This window comes from Temnothorax longispinosus, chromosome 8 (assembly GCF_030848805.1).
Source record: "Temnothorax longispinosus isolate EJ_2023e chromosome 8, Tlon_JGU_v1, whole genome shotgun sequence".
NCBI classification, from domain to species: domain Eukaryota; kingdom Metazoa; phylum Arthropoda; class Insecta; order Hymenoptera; family Formicidae; genus Temnothorax; species Temnothorax longispinosus.
The window spans coordinates 17,581,840-17,607,643 of record NC_092365.1 but is presented as its reverse complement, the minus strand read 5'-3'; the positions used below and the strand labels follow the sequence as shown (position 1 = coordinate 17,607,643).

General features: G+C 40.7%; 1 protein-coding gene across 2 annotated transcripts in view; it reads right to left on the bottom strand.

Moving 5' to 3' along the window:
• LOC139817415 (neural cell adhesion molecule 2) overlaps nt 1-25,804 on the bottom strand; it is a 196,980-nt gene that overhangs the window by 106,086 nt on the left and 65,090 nt on the right. The window lies entirely within an intron of this gene.

The following is a 25,804-nucleotide window of genomic DNA, read 5'->3' as shown; positions in this document are numbered from 1 at the left end:
CAATAAGTGCTATCTATGCTATCAAAAATTTTACATTTTTTTATTATTTTTCTAGAATAAATTCCTAAAAATTGATTTTATTTTCAAGCATTTAAAACATAAAACACCTAAAAAATCGATATAATTTAGAAAGAAAGTAGTGGTTCCTTCTTAAACAGATATATTACTTATCGAATATATGCATTGTTCAATGCATAATCAATGTGCCGAAAATATATTCCTACTTTTTAAGGATGACGTATTTGCGACGTGAAAGCTACGAATTTCCGCATACTATCTCCATAAATCAAGCCTTATATCTTTTTCTTTGCCTAAACAGTAAGGATAACTGGTTATCTGATCCGCGCGTATATACACACTATATTATATACACACACGGATCTACGTCCACACAGGGATCTCGTATATATCCGTCTCTATGGAAGTACTGAAAATGCCGATCGCTTCGTGATATTCGACTTTTGCGTATCGTAATACCGCCGGGTAACCATTCATTCTCTTTCGCGATCTTCGACATACGAAACGGCAACGTATTCCAATGGAGCCTTCAACCGAAATCCAAGATCAGATTCGCGACACGCGCCGTCTACCCCTATTTTGATTCAAGACGTACTGGCGTGTTTCGCTCCGAGGCGTTTCTTGAAGCGGCGATTGACTGCAGATATTCGTCTTTCCGCTTTCTCTTCCCTCCACCCGTTATGCTCCTTATCCTTGCCCGGTGCACGTTTCTCGAGTACGAAGAAACCCCCGTTGTAAAATCCGAGCGAGGTCGTGCGATTTTTCCAAAGAGGGATTCGTCCAAGCTGATGATCCCCGAAAGCAGATAAAATCAGCGGAGATATATACAGATATATATATAGGTATATACATACACATATCGGAAAAGAAAGGTGCGCGCTTCCAGCAGATATACAGTAAAGAAGAGTAAATTAGATTTGACGATCTCCTGGGTACAACAAATCTGTTCTAGATCTTTGATACGGGTTACTTATGCCGTTATATCCCCGAAGAATCAAAGGGCTGTTGTGCGATACATTGAATCCCAGTGTCTCCCTTAAGCAAAAATATGCCTTTCGATCTTTTGAAGTGAATCAAATTTTCTACTTTGCTGTTACCTTGTCATACAAGCTTTTTTTTATATATATATCTGCTTCACTTAAATATAATTTTATACACGAGATTTAAAATTGCAAGAAACGATTGTAAAAGCAACAAAAGTAATTTCGCTAATTTGCAAAATCAATTTACAATAAATTAATTTTCCTTTCTGTGACATTTGAATATTAAACCATGTAAAAAATGCCAGTAAATAATCAAATTTTAAAGCATTTGGTCGGAATTAATCATGGTTTCTCCCGTAATGTGTATTTACCGCAGTTACGTTCATTTCCAAATACATCTTACTCTTATAACGTGAGCAAGGCGACAAATGTTACTTTCCACAACGGTTTGTCGATAGTTCGACAGTGGAGTTTCGCTGCAGTTGCAGATGTGTTTATTACAGTTCACGTTCAACGGTAACACGCAAAATCTCGGTCTCCCGCAAAGAAAGTCTCCCGCAGTGTTTCGTAGTCGTTCGGCCAGCTGCTTCACGTGCACAATAGCACAATGAAAGAATTCGCGATATGTGGAGTTTTATATTAAAATTCCTTCGTCACATTTTTATTTCTTTCTTATAACAGCATGCGTAAATTCGTTTATACGCTGCAACGACGTTATATATAATATAATTACAAACTTCAATATTTATGGAACTTTTTACTTCTTTTACTTCGAAAGTCAGAGGTATCTTGACGGGGCGATCGCGATTAAAAAAGTTCTGCTTTATACATTTTTAACAAATGTACATCTAAATCATATATTAATAAGCTATTAAACACAAATATTATATATTTTTATTATAAATGCTATTAATCGTTCGATAAAAAATATATTCTTAAAATTTACCAATATATTCAGATTAATGATTAAGCCTTGAGGCAAAACCAAATCTGAAATTTACATACATCAGGATAATATTGATAACTCATGCGACTTAAATATTTGATCAGCCTGAATGTGAAATCTTACACTAAGCTATCAAAAGTTTGGTATGAGTGTGATAAGAAGATTTACCTAACGCCACCTTCCTTGCTTTCCACGGAGGTGCAAACTTCTAAAACTTTGTGTTATCTATAACATCCGGAAGAGATGATTTAAATCGAATAAGTACGCGCGATACTTCACATGAGGCGCACCACGAAGTTGGGGAACTACCTCGCGCGGCTCGCTCGAGGAGACGCGTCGTTTCTTCTCACGGAAAAATTCATAACGCAAATTATTTCTTCTCGGGAAATTCAAATCTCCGTGGGGACGACGATTCTGTTCGAAGCTGGGATCTTGTTTAATAGGCGAAGCGATATATATGTAACGGGTACTTCTTTCTGTCGCAGCTTTACGTTAAGTTGGATTAATGTTACATGGGAGCGAACTGAGAAACATGATTCTTAACCAAGCGCGCTAGCTTAACGTATTAAACGACGGAACTTTTCTTGCTCGTAAGGCGAGTCGTTGAGATTTCACAAAGCTCACCTCACCTCACCTTCTTTCGCGCGTCTCTCCGCGTGCGAAAGGTTTCCGTTTGATCGCTGATTCTCTTTCGTTATCGTTATTCTAGCCGTTTCATTAAATCAACCCGCTACATTCGGCCATTACTCAGACAGAAACGGATTCGTATCGCGTACACTTTTCCGTCGTCGTGCAAATATTCGCGCATACCTTTATACCTGAGAGTTTCTAATAAAAAATAAAAAAATGAAAATTGCTACTAGAGCTTTCGCAAAAGTCACGATTAAAAGAAGCAAGATATTATTAATTATACGACAAATCGAAAGGAAATCAAGAGATAGTTTTGCGCGATAATATCATCTCAGTTTAAGTGTAAAGTGAGTTTTGCGTTTACTCGATTTAAATATACTCTTTTATTAAAACGGTGACTTTACGGTCATTCTGCGTGAACCCCGTGTAGCTTCATAATGTAAGTATTCCACCGCGGCGATATTATAGATCGCAGACACAACAGCAGAACGCGAATTCGCAAGAGATCCAATCTGGGAAATGCTACTTGCATCGCCATGGAGTATTCGACCGGGTTTGTCGACGTCCAATCTTCAAACAATGCCGTCGCTCGACGCTTTTCATTTCCTCCGTCTCTAAAGTGCCCTTTTTGCAGGCAGTTTCTTCGAGCATTGTTTGATCGCTTATTCTCTTTGGCTGTTATTATCCTTCCGTCTTGATATAATATAAATGCAACTGTCGTTTTGAGTATACGCGTATCGCGTCCGCGCGGACTCATCGGCGTCCGATGTAATCCCATTTTGCCGAAAACTAGGTCGCGAAGAATTCGGACAATTTTTTCGTACCGATCGCGATTGACGTTATTTAGCCTCTTCGTTCCCGCAAAACCGCGATATTCCGCTCGCTCCTTTCATTCGTAGAAAAGAAAGCGCGAACGGCGACACCCTCCCCGTCCGTCGCGAATCACGGCGCGCGACTGTCCGAAATTTGACATTCCGGCGCAAAATATCCGGCAGAAATGCGGATGCGGTTTAATTTTTCGAGACTGACGACCCGGTGATGTTGCGCGCTGCAAAAACACGCACCGCACGGTTAAGCTGAGAAAAACATTCAGAAAGAACGCGGGCTTTTGATGTGACGTTCACTTGTATGTACATCATGCTTTTATTATTCACTCATATTATGCATTCCCTTCGCTTTACTGCAGATTGCCATACGAAATATGAGACGATTTTTTGCTGTATTCTCATTAGGCGTTCATTCGCGAATCACGTAGCCAGAGAAAGCAGCGCAACTCAGCCACGGCAGACGCGATAAATATTCTTACAACGATCAAAAATGCATGCCGCGTGCGAACGGAGGCGAAACTTTTTGCGAGCGAGGATCAAATCTCTCATCAATCGCTTTGTCGATATTAGAATTTTAAGAGTGCAAAAACCGCGTGTATTATTCACAGCATCCGATCTCCGATTCCCTTTTTCTGCTTGTGCTCGCCACTATCTTCGAGGACGAGTAAGAACACTGTAGTGCACTCAACTGGAATTCCCGCCTTCAACTCCAAGCCAGATTTACGTTTCGCACGATTCGCCACAAATCCGTCTTATTCGAGACGAGAGAACGTTTTCCTCGGTCCCCGCGTCTCCGGCTTTCCTCCGAGAGCGTGTCTCGAGAGCTTCGATAGTCTGCAGACTTCCGTCCCCGTATTGCACGTACGTTTGATCGGTGATTTCTTTCGCTTTTTTTCTACTTTTTACTCTCCGTCCCCTCCCGCCCCCTCTCTCTCGCTCTGTCTCCCTCTCTCTTTCGTTGGTATATCATGCGGCAGCGGCGGCATATACAGCCGTGAAATATGTATGCTCGCCCGAGGCGGGGCTTTTTAAGCTTGGCCGTGCTCCAAAGGGCCGAGGGCGCGAAGTCGTGTCATATTTCCTAAATCATCGCACGGAGTCGAACGTGTCCGAGGAAACGAGCGATCGGGCGAGAATTTCCCGCGGAATTTTCTCTCAATAATTCTCGCGAAGCGCTTTCCGTGTGGATTATTCTCGATCCTGATAAACGCCTTCGATGATTCGAATGCCGATCGTATTAAATTTGCGGACAGTCAAAGCCGCACCGATAAACCGCGAAGTGATTTCCCTGTTGTACGCCACTTGTTAGTCATAATCCCAGCTCGATTCAATCTTATGTGTTTCGACAACTGTTTGTTTACTTGTGATTTGTTAAATAAATCGAAGCACATTTGAAGTACAAATGCTTACCGCGCCATTCAAAATTATCTGTATGAAATATAATTTTTATCTATAGCTTATATTTTTATATGTAATACGATGTAATATCTCTTGATACATACCTACACGTGTCGATATACTGCATGTTCGTGAGAAAATATTTCCAGTATTTCTCACAGTTATCTCGACATTAATGTATATACATAATGCATACATAATGTGCAAAAGAATTTCCTTTTCGTTAGGATCAGATTCATACAAAAACATTTTATCCAAAATGTTTTAATTAGCGGGTGGGTTGGTTTCACGATTTTTGCTTTAATTCGATAATATTAAATTATCACGATCTAATGTATTTTTGCAAACTCTCTTCTCCCTCGGAAAATAATGTCGAGATAACTATGAGAAATACTGGAAATATTTTCTCACGAACATGCAGTATCGACACGTGTATGTATCAAGAGATATTACAGCGTATTACAGATAAAAATATAAGCTATAATATCGATATCCGGTCGCAGGTGCAAGTAACCAAGTATGTACGCCAGGTATACACGCAAACTTCCAATGATAATAAAGATACGACGTAAGGCTGTAATCTTCATTACTTCTCGGCCGGTAATGCAACGTAACCAGTTGTACTGTTTCAAAAATGAGCAATACAAATTTGAAGGAATAAAAGAAACGCATAACGTTGCGGCTCCCAATCCTCTGGCATTTCGCAAAAATTTTAATAAAAACTTGCCTCGCATTGTAAAGTAAATGTTTAGAATACTTGGAATATGTTATTAAATGTATGAGTGTAGTCATAATACGTAAGTAGAAAAGCGTGGAATAACGCGAAAGTCTCACAACATCTATATCATTTTGCAGCGACATTTTACGTGACCGAGCGGAGACGCGGTATGAAACGAGAAAACCGGGGTTTCCCTACGGGAAATGAAATGTCAATATGGTTTACGGTTAAATAATTATCATAGAATCAAAAAACACACGAACACACACACAGAGTTGAATTTCTCGCTGGGAATCAAATGCTGTGAAAAATTTGTTGGATGACATAGAAAATGCATCGTTATAGTGCGCCGCGCGTAATTTGCATTAATGATCATGTAACCACCTATCGCTTTGAATCTCAAGTTATCTGATTTAACGTAACAGAAATAAAAAGACTTGTGGAAGACGCACATGTGTAATCAGAGCGCAATTTAATGACGCGGTACGAATCCAACCACGGATACATAATGAATTATCTGCTCACCGAGCACACGTTGCCAGACGTGATAATAATGTCATTAAATGTGCTCTAATTTTCCTGATTCGTTATAGCAGCTATCAAGAGATCTCTTGTTAAAATTTATGACACGTTAAATATTTTCACCTACCTATAATAAAGGTATTTTTAGCGCAACAATATTTAGCACATTTATATTTATATCATTAACAAGTAAATCTCGTTCTGGAAATCTATTACTTTATGAAACGCTAAGCTTTAACTTAAAAAAGTATATGTTTTTCAAATAAAATAAATATTGCTTGAATATATATATATCAAATATATATATCAAAATTAAAGTAGAATTTAATATAAATATAAAAAAATCTCTTGATCGTTTTTATTTTATGGCAATTAATAATTCGCAATGTAATATAAATTTGTAAGATTTTCCCAGTTATGAAATGCCGTCTATTCTGGTAGTATCTATTCTAGTGATATCAGGCAGTGAAGGCTATTGTCCTTAAAAGCACATAATAGCGCCCAGCAGAGAGAACCCAGGAGATTCAAGAATCTCCTTCGAGTAATATCGTTTGGTTGTGATGGTAACAGCGAACAAACTAAAATAGAGACAAAACCTACCGCCAACTTGCACACACAAATGGACGAAATAAAGGCATATTAAAAGTTACAACCGCGAGCATAGTCTTTATCATTAGTTTAATACACACAGGACATTTCGTAGTTATCGCAATTTCTTACATCTGCGAATCTTTTAATTAATCCAGATTTCTTCTCAACGTTCTATAAACTCCTTTTCATTACATTTTAATTTTCTGTGTTAGATATCATGGCAGCCACAAACTTTAAGATTCTATAAAGTATACTTGGAACTAATTGCTTCTTTCTGAAATTAATTAAGTTTATAAGAAGTCTTTGATGCGCTGAAAACTTCGCCAACTTTCCACGATATTTTTATTGGAAAAACGTCTCTTTTAAACCGACCAAAAAATCCGTAGATAAAGAATATCACGATAATTTTAAAATATTCTATTTTCTCACAAAGAGTTCTCTCTATGTACTTTCTTAGTTTTACAAAACAATAACTTATAACTAACATTCATCATATGATGGACGTGGCAGCAACAAATGGTCATAAAAAGATAATCGTTGCTAAAAGTAAGCAAAGTGGCTAGAGAGTGCTAGGAAACGCTTCAAGGGTGAAAACAGCGATTTGCTCGCATGGGGCACGATTTCGGCGAGTTCCTTTCTCCGTATGAACGTCGGCTCTCTTTTACCACCGTCGCTTTCGAAGTGATTTTCCGTGAAGCCTCGTCGCCGTCTGCGTGCTCGGTAGCTAGATGGCAAGACGAAGTGAAAGAGCGGGACCTATGCACGTGCCCGTTATCCCTTTTCTTGGCTTCAATCTCGGAGCAATTCCCGGTACCGTTGGCTGAGACGCAATCCACGAGCGTGGCACTATCGCGGCCGCAAAACGAGATTTCGATCGCGCGGCGAATGGACTGACGTGAGTGGCGCGAGAAGATTCTACGACGAACCCGCGATAATTCGTGGCTTGCCGCACTGAGACAATTCGCCAATTCGCACAACACGGAATGTTCGCGGACATTGGCCAAATACCTACTCGAGGCATTTCATCGAGAATATTTAGCATCTCCGCAAGGGTGATTAACCTTTTCATTTCCGTTGCAGTCGCGTCGATGCATATTGAAATATATATAGATATATATTTCAAAAATATATATATTTTTTTTTCCAGCGTGCATTGACACGTCTGCAATAAAATTAAATGAGAGAATTATATTATATATATGCATGCATATATATCTATAATTATAAAAGCAGTCTAACCAATTATTTAAACAGTTCGATTTTCACATTTTAATAATATTTTTCACAGTTCAATAATTTAATATGAAATAATAAAACTTCACAACTATGTATAAAGCATTTCATTATTTCATATAGCTGTCCGATATTTTTACAGACTATTTTTATGATCGTATATAAGCACAATATAAAACTTTATTAACCTAATTATTTTCATATAAAAATAGTAATACTTAGAGCTTCAAGAAAATATAATTAATAAAGATTTTGCGAGTCTTTATAATATTAATGAATATAATGTAATCAACGTCAAATTACATGATTCAGCCCGATTTATCTTGGTTGATTCTGTTTTTTCATTATCATAAAAAAGTAGCAAAGCTACTAACAATGTTATATGCAAATGCAAAACTCATTTTGGTGTTTAACACTTTTTTATGTTCGTTATTCCGTTTTATATTCATTAGTTTCAGGTAACGTGTACAAAACAGGTTTAAAATTTACGTTTGCGTGTTGGTTGTTCGCGAGATACGTTAAAGTAGGAGATAAATGCGGAAGAAAATAGTAAGACGGAGAAACGTCCAACGGCACTGTATTATTGTGTCTTATTGTTAACGCCAACACCGTAAAAGCTCGAACCGCTTAAAGGGTTATATATTATGATAACGATGTCAATTTTTAACACTTTTGTTCGTCGCAATGAGATCCTTCGCAACCATGCTGCGCGAGGACCCCAAGAATGTTTTATCGATGTGGCTAACATCAGTTATACCCGAAAGCAGAATAGGGCCTTTTATATCTTACTTTCGTCTCGACGTGGCGCGCGGTTCAATTTTGAACAGTCTCGGGAAGTCCGAACTTCGCCGCGTTAGAAGACAGATATTACATGTTGGAAACAGGACATTGAGTCGAAAAGCACACTGGTACAAGCTTCTTACGCTCACTTCGAGAAAGAAGAAAAAAAGAAGAATACAAATTCTATCCGCGACTCCGGTAATCTAAACTTCTTTTTTTTTTCTTTACGAGTCCGTTCAACGGTGGAACAAATTCGCTCAACGTAAAATTTTCTCTCTCTGTGTCTCCCTTTCTTGTTCTCTCTTCAGTTCTCTCAAACCTATTCAACGTGTCCTATTTTCTCGACGTTGAATTTCGTACTCATCTCGTACTCGGTCCGTGGACATTGCAGTTTCAACGCAATTCGCGTTTATCGAGTGCGACAAATGAGGCGGGATACTTCGTCTGGGTTGTTTGGTCGTTCAATCAGGCCTGCGTCTATGACGGCGTACGATACATCTAACTTAAGCATGACAATGGAGAGAAATATATCTTCCTACTTCATGAAATCTCATCTATTAATGTAAACATTTAGCGTGTTTATTAATGATAACAATAAGTTTACAAAATTCTTCAAGAGGCGCCCGCAAAAAAAAATTGTCTAGGTTGCAGACGAAGAATAATAAAGAAGAAGCTCGTTTTATATGCCAGATTCAAAGCTTGCCTAAACTAAATAATAATTTTATTCTTATTTGCGGTTATATGCAATTATAACGAAAATAATCTTTCAAGTAATTTACGTACGTTGGTACTTACATATAGACATAATTATTTACATATATGCGTGCCATTGCGCGTTTGCAAGAAGCTTTTCATGCGACACATGGAAGTCCCAAGTATCCATTCGCGTCTAATCCCCTAACTTCGTATGAACAGTCAATTAAATTAGTCGGACGAGCTCCGAGGCACCTATCGACTATCTTCTCCAATCACCTGCAATTCCGGTAATACGCGGCGACGTGCAGGTGGGTACTCGGACCAATTAAGTGCATATAACATCCCAAGTCGGAATCGCTCGAGTTTAGGATCCTTCATTCGCCTTCTCAGCTTAAAGCGCTCTTACAAACATATTACCTCGAAATTCTCTTACGCTCGCTTGGGTTCTCTGAACGCGATCCAAGTCCGCGCAAAGTGGCCCACTTCGTTTGATCAACGATTCCCGTCCCGTCCCGTATCGACGTTATGTACGTATTTTCTTAAATAGAAGCGTATCTCATTACATTATCGCGGACCGGAGCGCGATTAGGTGCTTATCGCGCCGATCCCGAGGAGTTCGGGAGACACGATTTTTCACTTAAGACCCCACGTCTTTTCCTATTTCCCTCGCCCTCCTTGGCCCGCATATCGAACAAAGCTGAGCATTCCGCAAAGTTTGGTCGAAGTGTGCGGAACGGCACGATATTCATGGTACGAGCCACCACCACTGCCGTGCACCATCTTGGACCCCTTCATCCCCCTGGCAGCGTGATTAACTAACCCCGAGCGACAACAATCTCGAGTTCCGAAAGGAGGGCTGCCACCGATTCTCCGATATCCCGGTAAATGGGCCAGTCTGGAGTTTGCTCTCGGCCTCGAAGTAATTGCACGCGCTCGGAGATAATTGCCGCGACACCTTTGTTACGAAGCTCCTACTTCGAGGACAGAGAGCTCCACGGGGTGTCCCAAAGTTTCATTGACATCTTCTTTCGGGGTAGACTTTCCCTCAAGAACCCTCAAGAATGCAGATCAGTCATTAAAACTGGGTTGATTTACGATATCCAACGTAAAAAATGACACATTCTTTTGCGATATATACATTGAAACAAATGATTTCTCTGCACGCAAGAGTTGTCAGACACGTGTAAGGAATCCTCTTCTGATCCTTCTTCGTTAATAAATCATCGTGTAATAATTAAGCTTAAGTTAAATTTCGAACATTAATCAATGTTACTACAAATGTGCGATTAAGTTTTATTAACTGATTTATAATGCGAAACGCGTGATTTTGTAAACCTACCCTGTAAGTAATGACGAGAAAAATGCGATTACAATTTATAATTTAAAGATAAACTTGAAAGAAATACTGTTTCGTTTTACTATCTAACTCTCGAGCATTCTCAATAAACTCAAGATGAAGGATACGGCGTTAGCTTTGGAACACTCTGTAGATGCAAAGAGAAGGAGATGGGACTCGAGAGCTGCGGTGGGAAGCCATGCAGAGAAGATGCACGATACTGAGAGCGTCGCAACGGATTAGGCAAGGAGTGATGCGATAATTGGAAAGTGAAGAGGGAAAACTAACTAATTGTACGTCGTGTTCCCAAGCCCTCTCTCATTAGTAAATGTTTCCAGATTTGTGAGAATTAATTTAACAAATCGCAACGCACTGTTTAACGTAACTCCACTTATCTTACGTAAAACAAAGAAAAACCCTGCAAACCCTTTTAATTGTATTTTCTATACAAAAATAATGCGCAAATGAAACGAGGCAACAAATCAGGACTGACGGGAAAAAAGTTTTACTTGAAACTCAATTATTTCTCCGAGTAACTCGAGGATATTTTTTTACGTGAATTTGTAGAACGAATTACCTCGAATTGGTAAGACAAGCAAAATTACAAAATTAAGGAAAAACGTAACTCTATTAATTTATTAACGTACAAAGCGCAGATTTACTCTCGTAGATCAGCGATACAGTAGCAATAAAGTAGTGTAACCAATATTGACCGATCCGCGTGCTGCGTGCACAATGGTAGATAAACCAAATGAAATTTTACCTACGGGGAACTATGACACTCATGGGACACCCGCTCCCTACGAAACTTTCGACATCACGTGCCGACCGTCGAAATATCACTAAAACGTAACGGTTCGGGAAAAAGTTTTGGGATGCATCGCGTATCCGCGTGGACCTCTCCATCCCCGCGAACGCTATCGAAAGGACATAAAGGTATAAAATTACGTCTGGGGCTGCAATACACTCGGCGCGTAAGTTACGAACGGCGAATTCCCGCGAGGAAAGCACCGAGAACACACACGCTTCTTTAAAATTCGCTATTTCTGTTTCCATATATTTTGTGGAGGTTGTCGATTAGCCTCGCAAAAATATCACGAAGTATTGACCGAATATCCTTTATGGTTTAAATTTTTCTGCACCCCGTGTCTCGAAAGTTTTTTCTCGCTTAGACGCCTCGAGAGAAAAGCGGATGAGCGTATTTATAAAAGAACTTAAACGTCAGTCAAAGTCATCCTTCCGCCGCGCCATCCTGTTTCTCTATTTATCGACGACCGTTGCAGCCGCAGGAAGATCCTTAAGAGACTCTATAAATTAGTTTCGAGCTGTTCTGGACACTACAACGACGTCGTGCACCTCCGTTCTTCCCAGGGCCGGCTTTACGGTTCAAAAACGTGAAAGAAATAGTTTTTGCATTTTACAGAGATTTAAAAGAAATGAAGTTAATAATATTTTATACTGCAGTCTAAATGTATGTAATATTCGAGCGCGCATTAAAACTGTTTTTTTTTTCTATTTCTAGTGAATGTTCAAACTAAGAATCATTGCATTTTAATCTAATTAAATTAGTTTTGGTTTTTTAAATATGATCTGCGTCTAACTTTAATAACCTATATTCAAATTTAATTATTAAAAAAAAAATACAACAAATCACGCAGAGTTAAAAATATATGATGCTATTAAAAGCGAGAGAAATTGATTGAACATAAAGCAAATAACGATGAGACTAAAAATGTATATACCGCAATATTAATAAAACTGTGTCAATATTGATAGTAAAGTATTGATAAAAATATATTGAAAATAACTGTATATTGATAGTAATATTGATGCTGTAAATCCTACGAATTCCATATTGTAATTCCTATGATGGCTAAACGGCAATTTGCAATGCAAGAGATATTCGAATACTAGAATACTATAAAGCGCGCGCGCCATTTATTCTCCATAATATATTTTTAATAACATGTATCAAATTTGATCTTCACATTTATTTGACCTCACGCATCAAGATAATCAAAGTCAATCACGATAATCTGTCATTTATGAGTTGCCAAACGCGATTCCCGCGTTGACAGTTACTCTCGCAGCACAAAGCGAACCGAGGGAGAGAACCAATTATGTAGCATTGAGGAAAAAGGCAACAATGAATTCAAGTCAATTCAATTTAACACTTTTTCAAGAATGGATATAACAAATGTAATAATTTATCTTTTGTCTTCAACAATTTATGCGTGTTTATTCTGTTACTCTTTATTTCTTCAATTAACAATTAATAACGTAACAAAAGATATAATGTGATTTTTGCTGGTGAATGAAATACGAGATAATAATCTTCAATTATTATCAATCTGATTGTGTGTTGTCAGAGTTCCTGACGTTAATAGTATTCCCAATAACACGTAGTAATTGAGGGATCAGAGCCAGAACGAAAAGGGAAAGGTGTAAAAATACGGTGTTAACGAACAAACTGTCTAGACTATGCTTTCACCTTCGTTTCTCTTTCAGTATGACGCAAATAGTTCCGAGCATTTCCGCAAACAAATACAAATGTACCATTACAGCAACTTCCACTGCTGCATGTCCTTTTTTTGCAATTATCTTGTATGTTTCTAAACATATCTTTTGCTTAACTATATTGCTTAAAATAGCAGAAGATCGGAAATTCTTGTAGAGACATTATTCTTTATTTTCTAGCTTTTAGCCTTCGCCAAACCACTAATATATACTTCACTTAATTCGTAACAGTGGTATAATTCTCTCATTGGACTACTAGCACATTTGAATTAAAACCGACCCTGCTCGCAACTTAGAGCGAACGAGCGACGTCCTTTTCTCTTTTTGCTGCTCTGTTTCCTTCTTTCTCCCTTGTGCCCTTCTTCTCGTGGAGTCGCTCATGACGAGTGCAGCCAAAGTAACCCGTTCGCTTGTCGTTTCGTAACTTCTTACTCTCCATCCCTGTCTGCAATCCCGCCGTGCGCGCGCGACTCACCTCCTTTTTTCCCTCTGTCGCTTTTCCCCCTAGGCTCCTGCTTTTTCTTCGATAGGGTCGTGCTGCGTCGCTTCGAGAACGAGTTAGCGCCGAGTCGAAAGCTCGGATGCGAAATGGTTGTAAGAACCGAAGGGCCTTGAGGGAGAGAGGAGGCGAGAGAGAGAGGGGGGAACATCGAAGAAAACGCGCGCGATGGAAAGAACCAGGAGAATGACGAAGGACGAGATTTCAACGGTCGATCGCTCGGCAGCTGCGAAGGGTTCGAAAACGCGATCGCGGATTGCTTTCCTGAAAATCACTGGCACCGGGAAGTTAACGGCCGGACAGTTACCGGGCAGAAAGTCGTTAGGAAAGTTCCTCGCCGCGCGCGACCGCAGCCCTCCTCCGTAAATTCTTTCGTTATTAGTTCCGTCGAATTAGTTCTGCGCGTACCACGGGAATTACGAGGCCTACGGAAAAGTTTCTAATAAAGATTTCATCTCGATAGCGCCACTTGAATAGCGGTATATGATACTTTGTTAACTTCGTTGAAATATCGATATCTGCGGCACTCGTTCGAATAATACTTGAAATTTCTCGACGCCTTTAAAAAACGTGTAAAACCGAAAAATCTAGATAAAGATATTTATTGTCGGAAATATATTATCTCTCGTGCGCTATTATTTAAAGAAGCAATAGGAATTTTTACCAAAACGATAACGAATAGTTAAGAATTAAGTTATTATTGCTGTACCCATTTATCTTTCTTCAATAAAATTGCTGAGTTCACCGCAAATGCGTCTAGAATTAATCGAAATAAATGTCATAATGTATATGTAGAGTATTTCATTATCTCTTAAATGATGAAGAATAGTTATCTTTCTTTCACAATCTTATAATGACTATTAAATACAACTATTAAAGAGTCAACCATCTTATGTAACTTTCTATCCTTAATAAAAATTTTGTATAATCCTCTTTAATTATCCTTAAATCTCGTTATTATCACAATACGAGTCTGAGTTATCCTTAGGAAAATATCACGTTGTAGGATACGTTTCTTTGTGAACGCATCACGGGAGTTTACGTTTATGGTGGAATGTTCAGGATCAGCAAAGACTTTAATATCGTCGTACCGCACGAGAGTGGCGATGTAGAAATTTGTGTTGTCGACGAATAGCCGTTTTCTTCTAACGAAACTGACTCGCAGGACGAATTGAGCTCGCGGTGATTTATCGAGAAATTCATTTGCTTAGATTACTGCAACAGACATTGCCCTCCATTAAGACCGAGCGGAGGTGGGCTGACAAGTACACGAAGGGCAAAACCTGATGTCTGCTCGAATGAGAATACCACGTACGGGATATACCGAGAGATTTTGTATGGAGGAAGGGGAGAGGCGGAGTAGAGGGATCGTTTCGAGGAAGATTACACCCGGGCGAAGAGTACATCGAGGAATGGTAGTAAGCTGGGCTCCGCAATAATTATCCGACCTGATCCGATCTCGTCGGCTGTAAAAAGATAAGTGGTCCTAGCTTAGCGCGGAAACGGAAACGTCATAGTAGTACAAGAAATTTCATTTGGTTGTAACTGCGGAGCCGCGCGCGAAGGTACGCATTCGCGCTTATGACGAGATGAAACGCTCCCTCAATCACCAGCAATTTAGTTGTCGATGTATCCATCGCGGCAGAATTTCGATGAATTCTGATAGCAGAGAATTACAAATGTTGAATCAGCTGTATGTGGTATTTCCGACAATTGCTATATTATTTGAACGGGAGGATACGTATCTGCAAGAGTGAATTTAGAGGCGTACGCAAAATACACTGCCTAAATATATATGTGATGTAGTAATACGTTTTAAACTGCATAAAACCGATGATAAAAAATTTATCGATATCACTACGCGTATATGAACGTTTCAATTTCAATCCCAGTGGTGCAGTGTGCTTTGGCAGTAGATAAAGCCGTTCCGAACAGAATCGTCATAATCTTAAACCGTTTTCTCGAATCGGAGTTACTTATTCAGCTCCCCGAACGAAGAAGAAGAATACAATGACACCAATGCTATATATATTATTGATTTGTTACTTAATTATGAAAATATGTCTAAGAGATCTCGTAAAATTCTATTATCTCAATAACATCACATATTTATCGAAGTGTCTGCACAATTAATAACAAAAAACAAAAATAAAAACTTAGAGGTATCTTTTAAATGAATAAACAGATTGTCAGAGTCTAAAATTTTCATTTTTAACGACGCGTTCTATTATTCTTATTGTTATTTCATATTCATATCACTGCAGACCTCATCACTGCGTTTTTTATGTATAATCGATTTAAAACGCATATATATGTATATTTCATAGAAAAATTAATAAATTTTATGCAGAAATAATACATTACGTGTATGTTTTATAAAATAAAAATTGGAGAATACCTGTACTTTAATTATAACGAACAGATGTAAACGCCAAAGATCTGTATCTAACGAAAGATAGCTCTGATTAAATGTTTTCCTGTCTCCCTAAAATTATTTTCATTTTCAATATTTTCATGGATTTCATCTACACCGTTCACATTTCGAGATTTATCAATACAATATTGGGAGTCCAAAACAATTCCGGCGTCCTGAACCGAGATTATGAAGGCGACGATGCCGTCGCGCCCGTACGCAAGTTCACTCACGGCGAACGCATTGCACCACTTGGGGAATCTCGTTTCCCCGAGCAATTCCTGGACGATAATACCTGCGCCCGCTGCCGGGTGGGTCCTGATCGTTCGGAGAGAGACGTCGCGCGTCGGTCGGTCCGCGAGATCGATTTTATTGGATCTTCTTAGAGATTTGTCGGCGCGCCGCGACGCAACGGGACGGTACGGTGCGGGACGGAACGGGGCAGGACGTACGACTCGCCGGGGAAGCCACGATTCGCCTGACCCAGAATTTCGAGTATTGCTCAAACTTTCGAGATAGGATTCCGCGCATTGTAGCCGCCGCCATTCGCTCGCTCGCTCGCTCACACCGACGTGAGAGGGGTTGCGATTGCGAACCGCGGGTGGAGAAACGAGAGAGGAGGATGACCGAATGAACGGGGTAGCGAACGAACGTGGAAGGGGTCGCGTACCACAGACCGCCGGTGTGTATGGGAAATGCATCCCTCTCTTTCCATTCCTGCCTTTCTCTTTCTCTCTCTCTCTCTCTCTCTCTCTCTCTCTCGACGAGAGAGATCGATTTTCCTTTAATACTCCCACGCCCACGTACGCGTCCGCACGGCCGATCTCCCCGGGGGACACGATGAATAAAAAGTTTACCGAAAGCCGCGCGATGCAACAACACGGCGCGGCGGCCAATGTCGATTTACGGTATAGAGGAAAGAGAGCGAGAGGGAGGAGAGAGGGAGGAGAGAGGGAGGGAGGGAGAGGGAGGGAGGGAGAAAGAGATTTTGTCGGGAGCAATGTGGACCTTTGCTCGATGCCATCGTTTCGACCAGTTTTACATAACGGAGCGACTTAAGCAGTGGATTTAACCCTCGTCCGATTAATCGTGTCCCTCGTATCGAATCTATATGCAAAGACAGCGTATAGACATCTGTGTTGAGTTAAGTTCTCGAAAAGTTTTCTCGTAGAAAGAAAGAGAGAGGCACGAGAGGAGGTAGGTAAACGTTAATCTGTAATCCTTGTTTTAAGGACAAGGACGTTTTAAGAATGAGCGTAATATATTTATACGCAGTTGCAGATGTACACTTTGGTCTCGCGTAGGTATTGTTCCGTCGAGATGAAAGTACCTCAAACTATTAACACTCCGCCGTGTTTCTTGTGTTCTTTGCTCTCCACCGGCTTACTGTTATGTGCGTTTTAATTTCGGTGCACGCTGTAACGTAGATCGTAAAACGCGGGAACGTTAATGTTTAATAGAGGATAGTGCAGAAGCGTACAATAAATGATTATTTTATGAAGACGATAGTAATAATATCCGTATAATGTAGTTGATATATCAGAGAAGATTGTTCAATAATTCAACTGGCGAAAAGGAAAAGCTGTTTTCTTCGTGTTTTAAAAGAAACTCGGTTTCGCCGGCCTTCTCCACTTTCAACGGAGATAATACATATATCACAAACTGGCTTCATAGATGAGATCTATTTTATTAGTTTATTAAAATCTTCCAAAATTTCGCGAAGTGTATATCATGTGAAAATTTTACAGAAAGATGCAATACGTAAAAATGAAAAAGAGGAAGAACGAATATCGGAAAATATGTTTTAAATTCGGAAGTGAGACACTAGGGAGGGGGAGGAGAAACTAGCGTGTTCAATTTCATCAGAATTCTAAAGCCAACTGGTATCTTTTGAAATATGCAAATTTGTTTCTATTCATCGTGCATCGTGCTGATGACGAACTGTTAATTTCGCGAAATCGCACGTAAGACGTCGCGAGAGTGCATCCGTAATCCCGCCGCGCCGCGCCATCGAATCTCTCGCTTCTAGAAACGCGGCCGGGAAAAGAAATTACTTCCATCCGGCAATGCTCCACGCGAGTAATTACCCGATCGATAGAATAGTCATTCAAAGGGACGGCTAAGCGAACGCTACATAATGCAGGCATCTGAAGTGAATCGCGCTGAATATTTCAGGGCGCCAAGCAACGAGCGCGAGCTGCCGCAAAGCAGTAGAATTCTCCCCGTCTCGAAATGTGTTCGGCCGCGAATCGGATCGTGCAGCCTGCCACTTCATCCGCCGGCAATCGATGCGAGCCTTATCTCGCGCTCTTAAAGCCCGGTGATTTAGCGGCCACTAGAGCGGACATATTCGTGTATAAATCGGATTTATGGCCCGGCGGGCCGAGCCGCCCGCGCGACATTAACGTTATTCAACGCCCGGTGCGCGGTGCACTTACATAATGTAATACTCGGGCATTTACATAATGCAAGTATCCAAGGTGCGGCCGCATTGAATCTTTCAGCTTGCCTCTTTCGTCCCCGGGATCAATTGGATCCCTCTCCCCATTCGGTCGATGTGTCCCGCGAAATCGTTTGTCGAGGCGAAAAGTTCGCGCGTCATAAGGCAGATTTCGCGAATCTGGAACGCGCGTGAAATATTCACGAAGCCGGGTTGCGATTATGGTGACGACTTGGGTCGAGAAGAGCGGCGTCGGATGCAGTAATATTTTATGCACGCGAGCGGGACACGCGTCCGCGCTTCGTTTACGAAATGTTTACAAATGCGAAGCTTACAATATAAGTGATTCGAGTATCTCTTCATGTATGCAAGGTCAATGTATGTTAAATTAATAACGTTTGCAAAGAGAAGTCACTCAAAAAAATAAATGGCACATTACATGGAAAAACACGGTTAGAATATAATTAAATAATTTTTTATGTTAGTTAAAAATATGTATGTGTGTATAATTATATGCAAATATGTATAATAAGAATTTAGAAATATTAAATAATAAAAACAACGATACTTTTCAATTTTAGCAAATTAAACCAACAAAGAAATGAGAAATCACTTGACTGTGAAATAGAAATAAATAAAAAAAGTTATAAAATTTACAAATAAATAAATAAATTAGAAATTGTGAGTAAAGCAAGATTTGGCTCAAATACACGTGCCAATAAAGATCTTTCGATTGCAGAAGCAATTCTACGTAACTCGGGAAAAAGTTTATACCACAGATTGCGAGCTGTTATTAAAAAGTACTTATGACGAGTTTCATTGCAAACTGGTGGTAACATAAAAACGGAGGACAAAAAATATCTAAAAATAAAGATTAGGGGTTTTGAATAAAAAAGAAAACCATTAGACCCTTTGTTTGTAAGCCGCTCGATGCACGTATTGTTGATAGTATAGAAGAGAAATATTAATGCTACATAAAACCGCGAGAATATATTATACATGAGAACCGCATTCTTCGATCGTCGAATTATTCGTCTTGTCAAGAGTGCATGCAAACACGAGTGCATGCGGCACTTCCTCTGTTCAGGGAAGCATACCATCTGCCACAGTTCTTGAGACTATATTTTTATGTTCCGCGGAAACATCGCCGAAAGATATTTCCCAGTAACCCTGTGGTAGCTATTTGGCTTGAACCTGAGTTGAAAAGGGTAGGTAAGTCGGGAAGTTTGCTTGCCGTTCCCGAAAGTAACTTCCAGGTTCGGTGCGAAGTATTTCGGCGCCCCGAGCATCCCTGCGTGGAACTGAGTGTGATAAAAATGTGCATCGAGAGCACTGATAACTATTACAACGAATATAAATAAAAACAGAACCGCGAGGAAACTTCCACGAAGCCCAGCGCTCCATTTTCAAAATTTCGATAATTGATCAAGCTTTCCAGGTTTAACAAATTTCTATTTTAGGCAAGTTATACGTCAAAGCAATCAATAATATTTATTAAAACGTACTATATATTATGTAAATGTAAATATATTATATATTGATAGATTCATTAATACACGGGCACACAATAGCTATGCAATAACATAAAAATAATTAATTAAGTTAATTATGATAATGTAATACCGGCTAATAACACGAATAAAGAGGTATTGCCTTTTCATTTTCCCCTCTTAATTTCTAGTTGAGTAACAGCAAGTTTGTAACTTTCCAGTTACAAACTTCGCGGAAGTGGAACCAGCGAAGTATCGGTCAAGCCAATATGCGTTACGAAGCTGGTATACGGACAAGTGAATCTCTAGGGTGTAAAGTATCAGTCACACGAGCAGTTATCGGACGGATGTATCGAACTTCGATGTAACGAGCTGTGCAGTGCGTCGCGTTGTCGAAGAAATCGCTCGCTAGCTTTTTCGTGGCATTCATCTCGACAGCTAGAAAGAGAATTTTTCTTCAGTTGTCGATCGCTCTCGCATCCATAGCAATACGCAACGATCGGTTACCCAGATCAGTGTTCTCGTGCTTCAATGTCGAGATACCGCCGTTATTTAAAACGATGTGTTTTTGTTGCATCGATCGCCTTTTCGCTACCAGCCCGGTCGCCCGTTAATACCTGCATTGACTACGAATAATGCACAGTAATTGTGCCGGTTCGTCGACTCTTTTCGAGGTCTATCTATTTCGAGGTTTATTTTTGCGCCATCATGATTGGGAATAAAAAGCACAGAATAGACACGAAACACAATGAACAATTCAAAAATTTTTTTTCACGTACATACACAGTACCTGCTCCGATTATATTACCTATCAATAACACATTTTTTAACATTTAAAATCAACTCGTCCTCAGAAAATAGAGACGTTTAAAAATTAAAAGATTTTGGCAAACTAAGACCGGTATTCATAGTCGGTTCTTATATTTAAGACCGTCTTAAGTACAATCTTAAGATGTCATTAACCAATCACAGAACCATATTAGCATCTTAAGATATTACTTAAGACGATCTTGAAATAAGATCTGATTATGAATACCGGCCCAAGTTTTGGAATAAAAATAGATAAGAGAAAATGCTTGATCTATCGCTTTGTCATTGAATTTGTCGTTAAGAATAATGTGGCAGAAATGTATAAGATCTACGGGTTTCATTAGCAAGATATATTATTATCTCTAATCCTATACGTATTCTTGTCAGAGTTTATTTACTTTGCTGGAGCGACAAATATAAACTGATTACTTTAACCCTTGTGTCCACCATGGCATTTATCTCCTTTATCCTGTTATACGGAGTCGGAGCCGTGCTCGAAAGCGAATAGCCACGCGTGTCGGGCAGTGCATTTTTGATAGAGTTCTCGAAGCGACGTCTTATCGACCGGTCGGCGGCGGGCGGCGCGCAAAGGGTTTAGCCGGCGCGCATGCAGTCGCGATGCAGGCGTTCCTTGCTGGAGCAAAAGAGGTGACGAGGCGACCTACGAGGATGGTTAAAGCATGCCTGACCGTAATTAAAGTGGGAGAAAAGCTATCCGGCGAGGCGAGTTTCCGAGTGTGCTCGTTGTTGGGACGCTATTAAGTCTCCCAACCGTCCTTCCTGTAACGATTCGTTCGGTAGGAATGACGCGACTTTAGCCTCCTAGAATTTTCATCCCAGAGGATTTAGGAAAAAGAATATGCGAGATCAACTACAATATAATTAAAATTCTCGATAAATAAGCCGTTTCCGCGAGAATAAAATCATTAATTTTATTGTAAAACAGTTTGAAAAATTAAAAGGCATTCGACTTTGCGTAGCGATTGGGACTAATATATAGTTATCGAAAAATTACTGAAAAATGAGGCAATTACTTCTCATCATCAGAAAATTGTTGCACACCTCAGTGATATGTTTGGCCTGCACTTGACAGATCTAGAACCGAGTATTTTTCTATTCACGAGATTCTTGGAAATTTTGTATGACTGTTGCATATTATAGTGGTACGCGCGCACGGTAATTCTTACTTGACTCTTTCGCGCTGGCAGCAGCGCCGGACCGGGCACGATCAATATTTTTGTACGCTTCCGCTGCCGTGTTATGCGTCTCCACGCACTTAACTCCGTCGTAAAAGGGGAAAATGGATGGACGCGGCGCTTCGCCGGCATGCCAGGAGACAGTGCGATAACCCGTGGAGATCAAATACGTAAACGTAACATACTGTCGGCGACGGACGCGACGCTGTCAAGTTTCAGCGAAATAATACGTTCGGGAAAAGAAAGAGAAAAGAGGAGTGGTATCATTTGTATGGCGCTCCAGAAGCATATTCCCTCGAGCGTTGGACAGAAAATACGTACGGCTGTCATATGGAATTAAACAGTATCAGTTGTAGCATTTTGAAAGCCGCTGTGAACAAGTCGGAGAAAAAGAAGCTATAAAAGCACTATAAAAACACACGTAATTGAAAAAACTATCAAACGACGCGACGGCAGAATTGAGTAACATAATTTGATCGAGAAATAGATTACTAACAATCAACGAAAGGAAAAAAAGATAAATGATTGGACTGTTATTGGTATTGATAACACGGACGTAGCTGTGAAATCGTAATCTTCCAATAGCAACAGAGTCGATATGTTTCAAGATGGCAAAAGCCCCAGACTCCACACAGAGCACGACGGAGCATTCTTTTTTATTGATCGTACAACATAAGGAAGCACGAATCACAGAGGGACAAATAATTAAGTTTAAAAGAGAGACTCAGCGCGAAAGACGTAATGTCGCTGGAGTTAGATGCGATCGCCTTTAGGTACAAGAGTAGAAAACAAAGAGACGGCTCACCGAGGACGCGCAACGCGAACTTAACGTTGCTTCTAAGGCGTCCTAACTTCTACATTAGTATCCATTCGCAGTCTCTGAGGTGTGTCGGAAATTTTCTCGGATGTGCCTGCAAGAAGAAGAAAACAAGCGAGCGGAGGGAGCGAGGAGAACGAAAGAGACAGAGAGACTGCTGAGAGAATTTCTGTTCGTGGGACACACGAGAAGAGAGAAGAGCGCGTCGCAAGTTCGAAAATAGCCGTAAGCACTGTAGCGGCAAACCAGCATGCGGAAATATACACACACACATACATGCCACATATATTCTCGAAGAATCCATTCAGAATGCTGCACGCCTCCAAAAGCCGCGCGGGTCGGAAGCCGGGTGCGACCCGTCGCGTCCGCGCGGCGGTCTGAGATTAATTACGGAGTTTCAGGAGGACGCGGGACCCGGGAGTATCCTGCAGAGGCTGCGACACCTCGTTAGAGGTTTGCCGAGGCTTTGTGCCGCGGACTACTGGACCGCGCTCCCGCACGAAGCTCGTACTTGACGGCCGAAACGAACGAATTGCGGAGTGAAAACTTTTGGGGATTAGGGGGCGGTCTAAGGACCGGTGGTTTAGCTACCGACACTGCAAGACGTTTCCTTATAAGCCGCGTTACCTCGCGCGTTCTTGTGGTAACGATAGCGGTTTACTCTTATGATTACGGTTACGGGCCGCGGTTATCGTTATACCTTCGCCGAAAGTACTCCGCGGTATTGCATGGACCCGCTTGCTCGTGCATCCGTCAGAAATATGACGGACAATTTGGGTGTAATATTATCGTCATCACGATTATCCTGGCAGTTTGTTCCGAAAGTGTCTGGCCAACTCCCTCTCTTTCCCTCTCTCTCTCTCTCTGTCTCTCTCTCTCTCTCTCTCTCTCTCTCTCTCTCTCTCTCTCTCTCTCTATCTCTCTGTCTCTCTCGATTGGATCGAGTGCTATCGATCGAGTCTCCGGGCGGGGTAATTGCGCCCGGAACACGAGGTCGTCATCCTACCTCAGGACAAGACGGCCTGTAGACTATCTTTCGCTCTTATTATCCGCGAAAATGAGCTGTCAGACCGCCGCAAAGCTTGCGACATTCTTGTGAAGAAGATACAACTCGGCATACGAAGAAGAGCAGTGAAATGTTTCACTACACTATCCACGATAGTCATATTATTCGCGCGTGATCAATCATCCGAATAACCGCCTTATCCGTCGTGGGTGGAACGAGTTCCCGATTCGCGTAAAAAATAAATCGACGAGCGCGTCGAATGACGTGGGTCGTAAAAAGTGGCGCTCCGTCCCGTCCATGCAAAGTCTGTTTTTTTCACCAACAGACGCGCTTTCCAAGTTGATCCGGCCATGTTTGGAAACCTAACGCCGCGCCGTAACGATCGAAGAATTCTTGCCGTAAGATAACAGAATGAATGGAATGTTAGGAAGATGGAAGGGAAGAACGCACGAAAACTGCAATTTCACATGGAAGTCCGTCGGATACGGATATTTCACCGGCGCTTCAACTGGGCGGGATATATCCCGAAGCAATCGTGCGTTAGGTGCACAGGAGGAACACAATCGACGAAATCGGAAAGATATGTTTTCGGACCAGCTGCGTTATGAAGGTGGATAATGCGAAGGAAAACGGGGGAGTTGCCGGACCATCGGGGGGGATAGAAATAGACAGGCGGGTAGGACTTTTGTTTTCCCAATGGCTATGTGCACACAATGCACGAGACACACTTCGCCTTTTTTGCATCTGCCATTTGTGCAGCTGGCGACGGCGGCGGCGATCGAACTTTACGGCCTGACGCGAAAATCACCGACAACAACGACGAGAACGACGACGACGACGACGACGACAATAACAGAAGCGCGTTGCGCGCAGATGCACACACTTGCAGCGCGACGATGGTGCAATGGAAGCGAAAGAGTACCGCGTGCGAAAGCGAGAGCGAGAGAACGCGATGGACGTCGATATGTACTCTCGACTGGCCGGTGGATAGAGCAAACAAGCCGCGCGGCAATTTAATCGCGAACGCACCGGCAGAAAATACATGCGCGTCCGATGAATTTCGAAGTCCGCCGCTTCTCCATTTTCATCCCCGAACCGACCGCTTGCCCTCTCTGAAATGAAACTCGTGTTCTGCGGTCTCGTCGTCGGCGTTCTCTTGTTAATATCAAAGAAGGAGGCTTGAAACACCTGTGTTCTTCGAAGGCTGAACTACATATTTTCGCATACACGCGTATCCTCTTTTTGTGATAAACTATTGTATCTCACATCCTTTTATTCTTTCCATTTTTTATTGCATTAATTCGGTACCTCGATACTGATAATGCTTTTTCCAGGAGACTATTTTCAAAGCAGAATCAATTTCTTTTATTGTTGTGATATCATTATCGTTACCGTGTTACTTCCGTTTTTATACTCGACAAATTAAGATAATAATTAAACTGGAATTAATCTGATTTTAGCTAAAATTATTATGAGATTTTAGCTTATTGTAAGATTATTATAAGATAATATCATCATAAGACATATTATTATATTAAAAGGTAATATTATTACAAGATTTTAGCTCATTATTCGACTCGTCTTAAATTATCAAGTATCGTTCAAAGAAATACTTGTACATATAATGTAGAACTGTGAATGCGAATTACAGGTAACAAGAGAATATTCTACGAGATTTGTTTTAGAAACAATACTGTAATCGATATGTAGATTTTAATGTATTGGTGCACCAATGCGCGATGATCAATTACTAATCAATCAATATATCCGATACCCTATAATTTAATGTGCGCAATGAAAATTTAACGGTGCAATGACGTGCCAATAAACAAAAGGGTTATATTGTTCAAAATTAATGTTTACGTTTAGAACGAATACACATTGATTCAAGCCGATTCTATATCGAAAATCGAATCAATGCAGTTCACTGATTGATCT